Source organism: Pundamilia nyererei, unplaced genomic scaffold (genome assembly GCF_000239375.1).
Source record: "Pundamilia nyererei isolate P.nyererei 1_Seehausen unplaced genomic scaffold, PunNye1.0 scaffold00032, whole genome shotgun sequence".
NCBI lineage: Eukaryota > Metazoa > Chordata > Actinopteri > Cichliformes > Cichlidae > Pundamilia > Pundamilia nyererei.
The window spans coordinates 1,436,804-1,449,121 of record NW_005187433.1 but is presented as its reverse complement, the minus strand read 5'-3'; the positions used below and the strand labels follow the sequence as shown (position 1 = coordinate 1,449,121).

Here is a 12,318-nt window from a genome sequence, read left to right as displayed (position 1 = left end):
TGATTATACTCAGACGCTATCAATTTATGAAGTGTTAGAGGGCATCATGATGCAATTTAAACAGCAAACATCTGTCAAAGTCTGATCAAAAACATATTTGGATTCCAGCGATATTGATACAAATCTGGCTGTAAAAGGTTACAAAAGCATCTCATTGATGGTTAAGCCGCTCCAGTCCACCATTAGACAAACTGTTTATGGGGATAAAACAGAACAGCAATGATGTGCTTAGAGGAATATTAGAACAATATTTAGTGAACAGTTGAGCACCAAAGTAAGTTGAATAAAAAGTGTATTTGGGGAAAGAAAACAGCGCTTCAATCTGTGAAACATAGTGGTACCATCATAGTTAAAGCCTTTGTTGTTGTATCTATACAAAGACAAATTGATTTTTGCAAATTCTAAAAACCTGCGGACACCTTTCCATTAACGGAATCTCAAGACCTAGTGTCCCATATATGTCCTTTCACGAAAAGAATTTATTCAGTATGGTTCAAATTTTCTGCTTCTGCTCAAAAAGGTAATGAAATCTTATATTTATGTAAAACAGAGAAGATCCAAAAAGGGTTCACAGCATGTGATGCTGTTATAGTTCCCTGTGTATCGTAATACTGTATTTAAAATCACATAAAAGATCTGAGAGGAAAGACTGAACACACAGAATACCCTTCAGCTTCAACAAATAACCTGATTTTAACCTGGTTATTTTAAATGGTGATTGAGTAAATGGACAAAACAGTATGGAAAAAAGCTGTGCCACTCCATTTCACTATACACAATTTCAGTGTTAATCCAAGCTACAATAAACAATTAACTGTAGATATTTTTGAGAAGTGATTACCCTGCCACCCGTGACTGCCTGCTTCAGTTCAAACCACCCTCATGTCACACGTATCGAAAATCATTTACTAAGTAGCAGCCCTGAGGAATTCACACACTGAGAAAGAACAAACACAGACAAACATGCTGTGCATTGTCCTGCTGGCAGAGAGAAAGGAGGACACCAGGAGTCTCCATCGACCAGCAGTCAAACTTTTAATAAACACGTTAAATCCTTATGGATCCTCCCACTGAGCTGCCACTAAATGGCACTCATGAGGAATTAGCACTAGGCAAGATTAATTGGCTGCCTGCAGAGGAGAGGAGGGAAGAGAAAAAAGAAGGAAGGAGAGGGAAATCTGAGCTGGATGAAAGGGAATAAAAGGAGAATTAATAAAAGACTACAAAACAATAGTAAAGGAAGAGGGGTAAGGAAACTGAAGAGGAAAGACAGAAAAAGACTGAGAGGTGACAAATAGAAAAGTAGAGCAGGTAGGCAGTGGAATTAAGAGGGGAAGTGAAGAGTGGACAAAAAAAGAGCAGATGAAAGCTCTAAGAGGGAGCATGGCAAGACTTTCGATTCAGGGTCACCCCAAGGAAACGTGATGGAAAATTAATAACAAAATGTCCAAATTATCATTAAAGATGGATTAGAACATCTTTATGTTCAGTAGCCAGTCATTCATCAGCCTGCTACTGTGAAAAACTAATTATAAGTAATTCAAAAGTTTCTCAAGAGATACGTCATGTCAGACAAGACTTTTTATATAGGACCAAAAAAAGTAAAAAAAAAAAATCTTTTATTTATGATTCCTTCATGTCTAAAATAGGAGTATCACATGAGTAAGCTTTAATTTCCTTCAAAGTAGAGAGGAGAGCACGTTTTCCCCTTTTTAGATGGTAGATTTTACTAAAAGTGTCCATCAATGTGCCCCCGACCCCCCACCCTCCATTTATTTTTTTAACCACAGTAGAAAGCATTTTAGATTTTTGAAGTGGTGTTGGATTTTCCTAAACAAAAACTAACTGTCTTGTAGATCCCATTGTTATTGCAGGTAATAGAAACAGACAATACATTTTCCAAATGCTTTGTTCTCTGCGTGGTGCAAAAGCATCGCAAATGCTCATTTTTGTGGTTCCAAAAACAAACACACATCAGTTGCTCAAATTTAATAAAACAAGTCTGTTTACTGCTGTGGGTTTGCATTTCTGATTTAGTCATTTTCTGTTTTATTTTGAAATCTCACTTAATTTATTCACTTTGTTTATTTCAGTGTGAACTTTCTGTCTATTTTTGTCCCTCCACTTATGTGTATTTTCTTCGTTCAATATTCCAATCAATCATCTTGGTTTACCCCACAGACCACTAGAATATCAGCAGCCGGATGCCCAATTGTCCTTGTAGTTAAGCCTTCCAGCTATTTTCAACGATGTTTTTCTTCTTGTTTTCATGTTTCAAGTTGATGTCCTTCTGTAGTACATTTGTGCCTGTTTCCTAGATTTTTGCCTCAGGCTTATCCCTTGTTAATCTTGCCTTGTTATATTTCTGGATTCTTGCCAGTTTGGGGATTTTGCCTCTCATTTGATTCCTGCCATAATTGTTTGACATGCTGACTGACTACCCATGCATGACCTCAAGCTTGTTAAATTTTTGGATTTTGACTTTGTCTCCCTGTGGTGTTTGGGATATCTCCTCTTGGTAATGCTCCCAAATGCAAATGGCTCTGTGAGTCAGTCAAAATGTGATATATTTTGCTCATTTTGTACTCATTACCAATCTTATAAAACTTAATGTCACAGCTGATCTAGCTGGACATGATTCACTTTTTTCCTGACTTAAGAGATTGTACATTAGCTTTCAGCTGGTTATATTCTTAACAGCAGTCCTCTCTGAAACTAACCACCCAAAAGAAAAGGCAAATTGGATTCCCTGAAATTGACACACATTGCTCTCCATAACATTTGGGAAAAAGACACAGTTTTTGTAGTTCTGCCTTTGTACACAACCAAGGTGGATTGTAGGTTAAACAATTAATATATGATTGAAGTGCGTACTTTTAAAAATTTTTATCCCTCATTTTGAAGGTCTAGCGTCATTGTCATCACCCCGCCCCTGGGCATTTGCCCAGGGTGTCCATTGGACAATCTGGCCAAGACGGACACCCAACCCAAGCAACATTTTCAAATTGATACCATAGCAGTGTCTTCCAAATATTTCAAACAAGTTTCAATTTTGTTGATGTCAGAGGATGAGTTTACTGGAAATCTTGTGAATGCCAAAATATCAGGCAGCCTTACCATAATAATGCTAATCGACCTAGACCTTTATTGCAGTCACATTCTACTGCAAAACATGAGGTTTTACATTTTGCAGCGCTGTTTCATGCTTATTACACAGAAACTACCACAGGTAATTGCGTGGTAATAACTTAGAAATGACCATATTATTAAGTTCTTGTTTCTTCCTTGTTACTCTACTATTACCCCTTTATTACTGAGATGTAAAATAAAGTGCTACCTAGATTTCTACTAGACCTTTATTGCAGTTATCCTTCTACTGCACCAGATTATTGATTTGGTGCTTTTCTGGTTTATTTGGATTTTTGGGCCTCATGTTTAAAATTCAAATTCAGAACCTTGAATTAACTTCAGATACTATATATAGAGAAATAGTAGCAAAAAAACTGAGTGACCTCTAACTTCCACAGTTAAAGCTTCTTAGTATCAGTGTACTTATACAAAGCAGCTCCAAGGCTTTAGTTTAGAGACTGGCTAATAAATTTGAGGCATGTTTTGTATGCATGCGTTGTTGATTTCTGGATGAAAAGAAATTACTTGAAAGAAACAGTTACTTCAAAGTGGGTACCCTTTGGAAGTGAAGAAACAGACCTGAACTCAGTGCAGGTTCACACGTGATTTGCAAAACTTTATTGTGCTTCATGCTCCACCTTGTGATCAGCTTCAGAGTGTATATAAATTAATCAAGGAAAATGCTACCATTTTACATTTATTGTTGGCAACATTAAATGTTACTTGTAATTTTTATTGTGCTTGTCACAGTTTCCACTAGACTTTTTAAAGTCCAGTAAAAATATAATCTTATTTCACGAAAGCACAGGTGGGAGCAGTTCAATGACATTTACTCTTATATGTGCTAAATAGTGTAGTCATATGGTTTGGTCTCAGATGAGTGAACTGCTCTGTTGTCTCAAATTCTCTTAAAGCACAGCATGCCCTATAACTGGGAGAACAGATGGTACTACCTGACTCACAAACTAAAACACACACACTGATACACGCTTATGACTTGCTGGGTCAACAGTGAAACACATGGTCTCATTTTAAGGTGGAAATGTACACGTACACTTTCTCTTGGTATAAAGGAAACCTTGTGGTGACAGCTGTGAGTGTGTAACCTCCGATCTTTATCAAAGTGTGTGTATGGATTATCAGTCAGCATGTGTTCAGAGATCTGCTTCATCAACATATGGTTAATTGCTTTATCAATTACCCATGAAAAATGTTAATGTGAGCCTCACTATCAATTATTGAATCAGATATATAACTTATTAATCAAACAGAGTGTAAATTAGCATGAGTCAAGGGCATGTTTAGTTTTAAATCCAAAGTACTTAAGCACAATAACTCATGATCTAACTATTGATGAAATTACCTAATTTTCTCCGTTAGGATCTTGGCCTCTCTAATGGTAGGTTTATACTGCAGGAGTTTTGGGGGTTATTTAGCCTCTACTCACATTTCCTGACTTTTTAAAGAAAAATATATTTAATGTGTAGGATTGTTTGACATTATAAATGGGCTCTGGAAGTTTATGATTATGAATATATCAGCATTTTTTACTCCTGTCAATGAGAAAGAGACTAGTAGCTCACAAAGAGAAATGGGAGGACATTTTCAATAGTGCCAGCAAAACAAAACTGCTCCATTTTTAGTTGTGATAGGTATGTAAAATCAAGCACCTAGCAATGCCATTTGCCTTTACAAACATTTTTGAAATAACTGGTTGTTTGAAAGATCTCTGTGCCTATGAGTGTAGTACTGAAAAAGGGTGTGACATCTGCAATAAGTCAGTTGGTCTAATTTCTTGTGTTTTAGAAATGTCTCTATTTACTTTAACTACCCTATTGCAAAGCGGACTACAGCAACTCAGTGACCCTATGCTCTATCAGTGCTGCTTTGAGGCTGAGTGCTGTGGCACAGTGTGTAAAAGTCACCAACACTCTGCTAACCAAACAACTGCAGTTCAGAAAACTCGAGCATTAATATCAGCACAAAGCCTGAGCAGCTCCTCCAGGTATAAGTGGGCTGGTACTTTTCTTACTGCAAAAGGTCTGTTGGTTGAAAAACAAGCTAAAATCATCACCCTTACAACACGTTACCTGATATATGGTATGAAATGTTTGCCACTGACCGGCCAGTCTGGACATTGCAGTGACATTGGAGGAAGACCACCTGTCGATGGGGTGGCCATAACCATGGGGTGGCCATAACCGGTGGCATGAAATCAGCTGGTCCCATCACCACCAGTGTTGGGCAAGTTACTTTGAAAAATTAATTAATTATAGTTACTAGTTACTTCTTCAAAAAAAGTAACTGAGTTACAAGATTCTGAAAGTAAGTACTTGAAAAGTAGCTATTGTGTTACTTAAAAAAAAAAAAATTCTGTTCTCTACCTGGAGACAGCAGTTACCTCATTATTCTGACACACAACACAAAACTATCCACAACACTACACACTAACTACACAAGACAACACATTAACTACACACGCCAAACATGCTAAACACCACCACCAAACCCTAATTCGGCCAGGGACACTGGCTGAGGCAGTGTAGGTGGAGGTTAGGTATGTACATGGGGACATACACAAACACAAACATTATCGCTATGGAAATTACAAGAGCAACACACAAATTCAAGACTGCAGTTAGCTCCCGCCTGATGCAGTCTTTAATTCAGGGAACATATTGACTGGGGTTTAATAACCTGTTGGGGAAGTGTGTGGGATGCTTTCATGACCAATAAGCGATTTGTAGTGTCTTTGCTGCGTTCAGTGGTGACGTGAGGTTGTAGTAGTGACGCTTCTCTTTAGTGACAGAGGCTCCGCTGTCTCCAGTGAATTATTCCATGGGAGAATTCCCACTCTCAAGACGACAATCGACCTTCGACAAGATGATGAAAATCAGTGTTCAAATGGTGCACCCTGACATTGCACTGACCTACCCACATTTTGTGATGGTTAGGGGCAGACTATATCAACTGAGTCATGACAGTCGCATGAAAGAGGAACACAACCAGTTGCTGGTAACAAAAAGCAGCGGGGAAATGATTTTCCAGACTGCTCACTATAACCCCATGATGGGACATATGGGATATGACAAATCTCTGTAGCAAATAATAACGACAAAGGGCCCTTGCCCAACTAGTTTGGGATGTTGGTGTTGTCTTTTGTGGATGTCCAGACCTTTTAGAGTGTTTTTTCATTTGGGTAGGTTCTAAAATAATTGGCATAGATGCCACTTTAAAGCCTAAAGACCACCTCAGAAACCCTTGTGGAGCTGGTAGAGACTTATAATCAAGGGCAGCTTCTTTCATTTTAGTAAAAAGCTATATCCAAATATTCACTTTTTATTGTTTAAAGCTTGTCAAAGAAACCAAATTTGAGAATACGGTTCCATCTAAAAGCACCCAAAAGGAATTCAGAGAGTGATTTGAATCTCCAATAAGATTGTGTTGCTGGAGAAGAGCTTGGTGTTTGATCAGCAAATTACAACAAACAGTCAGTTTGCTCTCATTTGAGATGGTGGGGAAGAAACAGATTGTTTTCTAGTGTTATCGTTCCAAAATATGAGGCATTTATATGAGTATTTGCTTCAAAGGTCCACTCCATAATTACCATAGGGAGCCAATTACTTGCTTTGCCTACACCGATTTATCACCATCTCCCTGAAATGATGTCAAAAATGTTAATGAGGTTGATATCCCACACACTTACAAACCCATGAATTTCCAAGCATTTTCCCTGTGTCCTTGGGATAGCAGGAAAATAATGACTAAAAATTGCACTCCAGGTCTTCTGGAACTGCTTTCAGTTGCCATCAAAACAAAAACAAGATTGCACTCAGAAATAAGTGAGTGGCAAATTAGAGGTCTTGTACAGAAAAGGTTGTCGCCATTGCTTTTTATTTTATTTTATTTATTTATCTTGAGCATTGCAATTTGCGGTATTTTTGATTAGTTAACGCTGACCACTGGTGGCATTAAAGAAAATAAACAAAAACCTCAATCAATTTACTTTTATCAACCCAGACACTGTTTACAGCCTCTCAAATTAAAGTTTTAGAGAACTGGGAAATTCAGAAAGGCTGCCAATTATGTAGTCATTTATCTCTTGTCAGACAGCTATAGTTAACAAAATGAAGTTAGACTGGTGAACCACAAAGCACAGAAATGAGGGAATTCAGAACTCTAACACCATTTTGTTTTTTTCAATAAGTATGTCATTCATAAAAAGATGAGAAAACAGAGCAGTTGGAAAAAGAGGCCAGCAGCTCAAGAAAAGATTCTGTAAAAACTGTGGCCAAAACATGGCTTCATATATTATGTAAACATACATTATTTATCTTACAATTATGACTGTGTCTTTCAGGCCAGCGATGGCTCCGAGGATTTCATCTTCCAATTACAAGAATCCTGCTTGAGGTCTCTGTCTCAGACGCTCTGCAGCTGCCAGCAGCAGAAGGGGAGACCACAATACCAGTGGAGCTAATTTAAAGAAACCCTCTTCATGTAGCCAAAGGCTAATGCTTCTGCCACAAAGTCCAGCCAAATTCTTCATCTCTGTTCGACTGAACTTTTGAGTGTTTTGGATCATCCATCCCAGTAGGAATGATATGGCCAGTATCTTTAACTCTGTTTCTGGGTTTGATAACTTGAGCCTTGGATAGTATTATTATAGCACCATGTTGGTTGACATGGTAGTGAAGTGGTTAGTGCTGTTGCAGAAAGAAGATTCAAACCTCCTGATTGACTGAGACCTGTTTGTGTGGAATGTGCATGTATATCTGCACAGATTTCCCTCCAGCTCCAGCTCCTCCCATGCATGTTAGGTGACATAGTGATTTAAAAATGTGTTGTAGGAGTGAATGGAAGTTAAATGCAGTGCTGAAGTGCATGCAAATAAATTGCTGTATGAACACTTGTGAGAAAGATGAATGTGAATTTATTGCAAAGTGTTCAATAAGTAATTATTTGTATTTTTTTTATCTGATTGTAATCCACAATAATTAATACGTTCATGTACATAATAAATCTAAAATACATTGCCCACTTAATAAGCATTATGTTGTACCTAACAGTAACTGTTGGAAGTTCCCTCTAGTCTTGTAGGAAAGTGTTCTGTCTCATGCTTTGGTGAAATGGTGTGTTTGTTCCCATCTGCTTAAGTCTTTTGCCAACTCAAGCAGCTACTGTGGGGCTGAAATTGTGTGAGAGACAAGGTACATTTTTGGTATGTGTTAAGTTTATGTTTAAGGTCATTATCAGACATTGCTACTGCAGCTGGAAGCACTCTATTAGCATTGTTCTAAATGGGGATTGGTAGTTAGAGAAGCAGAACTGCAAACAAAACATTGCAAGTTATTTCATCTTTAACACAGTTACTGTGTTCTTGACCAAGGCCCTTAAACCCAACAGCTGACGCAGTGTTGCTCAATGTTCAGCAGTTTTGGACTGTGAGTGTGCTATGAAACTGAGTTGACTGGACAGCTTCCACTGCGAATGTGTTTTCAACTGTCTGATTATAGTGTACCTCTAAAAGCAAAGCGTCTTCTTCCTGAATAATCCTGTATAAATTACAAAATAAAAATAAAAATAATGCACTAAACTTAGGGGTATTATTTAGGAAATTTTAATGCCTTTAATGTTGAAAACACACACTCTATCCCACACCTTCAAAATCATTGTGCTATCAAACACACTACAAAAGGCTAATTAAGAATATGCATGGCTTGGACTTAACAAGCTCATTTGTCTCAAGCTATCCACACAGTACTAACGAGGCCCTCTGCTCATTAAAACCGTTAAGCTGGAGGCCAGACAGTCCGCTGTCAGTTAGCTAACAAGGTAAATGAAGGAGGCAGCCTGTGTTGATTTTGCACAGGAATCTGGAGGTGGAAGATTAGGCTGCTTGACACTACACCAAGACAGCAAGGCAAAGTTTGTTTGACCCAACAAGCACCGCCCAAAATTTGCACCCAAAAGGGTGCAATCGTACTAGCAGGATGACTCATACATGCATACAGTTGCACTTGTGTGTGCTGCCATGCACCTGAGGGTATGCTGGTGGGAGGTTAATATGCCTCCTTGACTTATTTCTGTGATTGAAAGTATTTTCCCAAAGGAAAAAAGGTCAAAACAGTGTAATGGCGTCTGCAAGAAGACAGATCATACAGGAACAAACTTAAAAACAAGAGCATGTGATTTTCTTCTTGCTATTTGTCTTTAGGAAAAATATGAAAAGAAATGGTCAAGACTAAACACAGGACACAGTTTTGATGAATATGGATACGAATGATCTCAGGTGAATTCCTTAGTCTTCTCTTTTATTGCTATCAGCAAGTATTTAACTGGAAAAAAAGGTAAGTTTTGTAAAATGAACAGATGTCTGACAGATGAACCGGAGAAGCCCTGTGGTCTTCACAAACCCATATTCCCAGGGATATTAAAGATTCTTCAGTCAGGGATAAAAATGAGAAATGCACTCCCTGTGAGTCTAAAATTGAGATTTATTATAACATATTGCCACTGCTGCCACCAGAACTAAGCTTCAGGCACATTTTTGGGCCCTGGGCCTACTTTTATTCAGCCTCTATGTGGCAAAAGTTCCAGCATGTCTTAATGAGGCTGGGATCCACTGTGAGATAAGGTAAGGCAACATGAGATTAACTTTATTGATCCCTGAAGGCCAGGCATGCTAGAGGGGAAATTGAGTCATTACAGCAGCAAAGCATAGAGGTGTAGGATGGAGGACAGAGTAAAAGGGGCAACAAGGTGGTGTATTGTGCAGAGAGAATGGCCCCCAATCAGCCTTCTTAAGTCCAAGCCTAAGGCAAGCAAGGAGTAGAGAGTTAGCAGTGAAACAGTGACATGCAAGTATACTTCAAGCAGAACTTTCTTCCAGGGTGATGTTTTCATTGTGCAGAGTTATTGGCTGTTATTTCTCCACAAAACTTTTAATGTGTATGAAGACATCTGCTGTATATCTCTGTGACACAAATCAAGTCCTGCAACTAACTGAAAATACCACTGCAACAGTTACACTAATGTGATGTTTTTTTTTTTTTTTTGTCAACATTAACACAACAAATTCCATTAATTTTCTGGTTTCAAATAAGCGAAAAGCTAGAAAATTCCTCCAGGAATCAAAATTAAACCAATTTCTGATGTTCCAAACACAACACAAGTCGCACTACTAAATTATCATACTTTCTGATATGCACATGAAATTATTTCAGTGTTTCCATGGATGGGGTCAAAAGGTAAGAGGTAAATGTGATTAAAAATACAACATTGTCAACTGGGACTTTGGATTTTAGATTACGTTTTTGAATGTCATATGGGATCAGTTTTAGGATTAAATTTGTTTTTACTTGACTTTTACTCGAATTGTTTGGATCTAGGAATAAAAAACGGCATCCTGGTGATTTGAAAGACATCATAGTTTGGGTTCAAAAACATCCTTTAACTGTGTTAAACACATTACAAGCTTTGTGTGTTTACACGGTGCTGAGATACGCTCTCTCCAAAGGTGACAACAACGGCACACAGTCTCATTATAGCTCTTTACAAATGCTTTAGAGGCTGCTAAACTTTAAAACATAATGACAGGCTGTCTTAACAACTTGAACAGATGACCTGTAGGGTTGTTTTCTTGTGGGAGGACAGTCTCATTGAATAGCAACACTTTTGTCTCAGGCATGTCATGCAGACTGCTTTGTTTCAAATGGAGCGAGGCTTTGAAAATAAAAAAGCTGATGGCTACAAAGACTGCAATTTCATTAACCGGAAATAATAATGAATGTATTTCTTCTTAGAATGTTGTACACTGCAATTTGTGTCAACTAAATTGCCTGATTTTTTCTTTAGTTGGAATTGGCACTAGACTCAATCATACACACATTATTTCCTAAATATTTTGGTTAACTTACTTATTTTTTTTTAATGATTATTATATATTATCTAACAATACTGCGCTTGAAGACCCTTTCAGCCTTGTTTAAGGAAGACCTTCAAAAAGCTTTCCTGAAAAAAATAAATTTCATTAATTCTAAAGAGCATGGCAAGTTCTTTCATGAAGGACAGATGTGTTTTTGTTTTGTTTTGTCTCTGACTTTAACAAACCGTCAAACAAAAGAAGGAAAGGAGACCAAAAAAACAACAACAACCGAAAACCCAGAAATAAAGAGGTGCACAGAGGGAGTTGGCGAGTGGGAAAAAAAACAGGAGCAGAGGGATAGGCAATAAAGGTTCATGGTGTGTTAGTAAGCATGTGTGCATGTGGTAGTGGTGGTTGGGGGACAGGTATGGGTGAGCTTGGGCTGATAACCTCAGGGTGTGGTAAATAAGATTCTGTCAAAATAAGACAGTTCCTTCGATAAAGAAAGGTTGTGGGATGCAAGCTACAGGTTTTTATGAATTGTGTTTGCACACTTGCCCCTCGAAATGTTTTCCTCTGTGCGTATTACACAATCTCTTGGTCTTTTCACAGCAGCGCCTGCAACCTCAGCCGCCTACAGCACAGGCTGTGGCCTCACCAGGCTATGGGCTGAAGAATAACTCATTAATCTAATGTCCCTTGCCTTCACACTCTTTGAAAACATACACTGAAACTGAAAAGCCTTCACACATGCATATGTATGGTGAGAGACCATCACACAGTATTTCAAAAAATAAGCCCATTTAAAAAAAAAAAGATTTATTTCGATGACTTGTTAAGTGTCATGGAGGAGAAATTAAAATAATATTTGCCTCAACATGACTGTGGGGTCTATAATTAACTGTTAGCTCACTTTTACACATAAAGATGTGAAAATGGCTTGTCCAAATCATGCTATTATCACATCAGCCATTCAAGGAGGAGGAATGCAATTTTCACATCATTAGTTTCCATTAAACATATTGCAGTAGTGGCAGCGACAAATGAAAAGGTCAGTTTTTGAATTAATCACTGTAATTTCACACAAACTAACCAGGTCACTGCAAATATAGCTTAGTTATGCATGCTGTCGTTGCTTCCCCCTTATCAGTGCATTAGGCATTTATGCATGTATTTCTTTTTGCATGATTTAAATTGCAGATGTGTGATATGATGGTAGTTTAATACCACGATACTGAGTTGGACAAAAAGCAGGCTTTTAAGTAAAATTGAGGGCTTGGTCACACAGACCTAAGAACTTTTTATATATTTTATTTATTATT

General features: G+C 37.9%; 1 long non-coding RNA gene across 1 annotated transcript in view; it reads left to right on the top strand.

The window, feature by feature from the left end:
- The first annotated feature begins 241 nt into the window (after positions 1-241).
- The window catches only part of LOC106456162 (uncharacterized), a 21,279-nt gene continuing 9,202 nt past the window's right edge, over positions 242-12,318 (top strand). The window contains exons 1-2 of the long non-coding RNA XR_001290326.1: positions 242-254; positions 7,337-7,339. This is a non-coding gene — a long non-coding RNA (uncharacterized LOC106456162). The remainder of the gene's footprint in view (positions 255-7,336; positions 7,340-12,318) is intronic.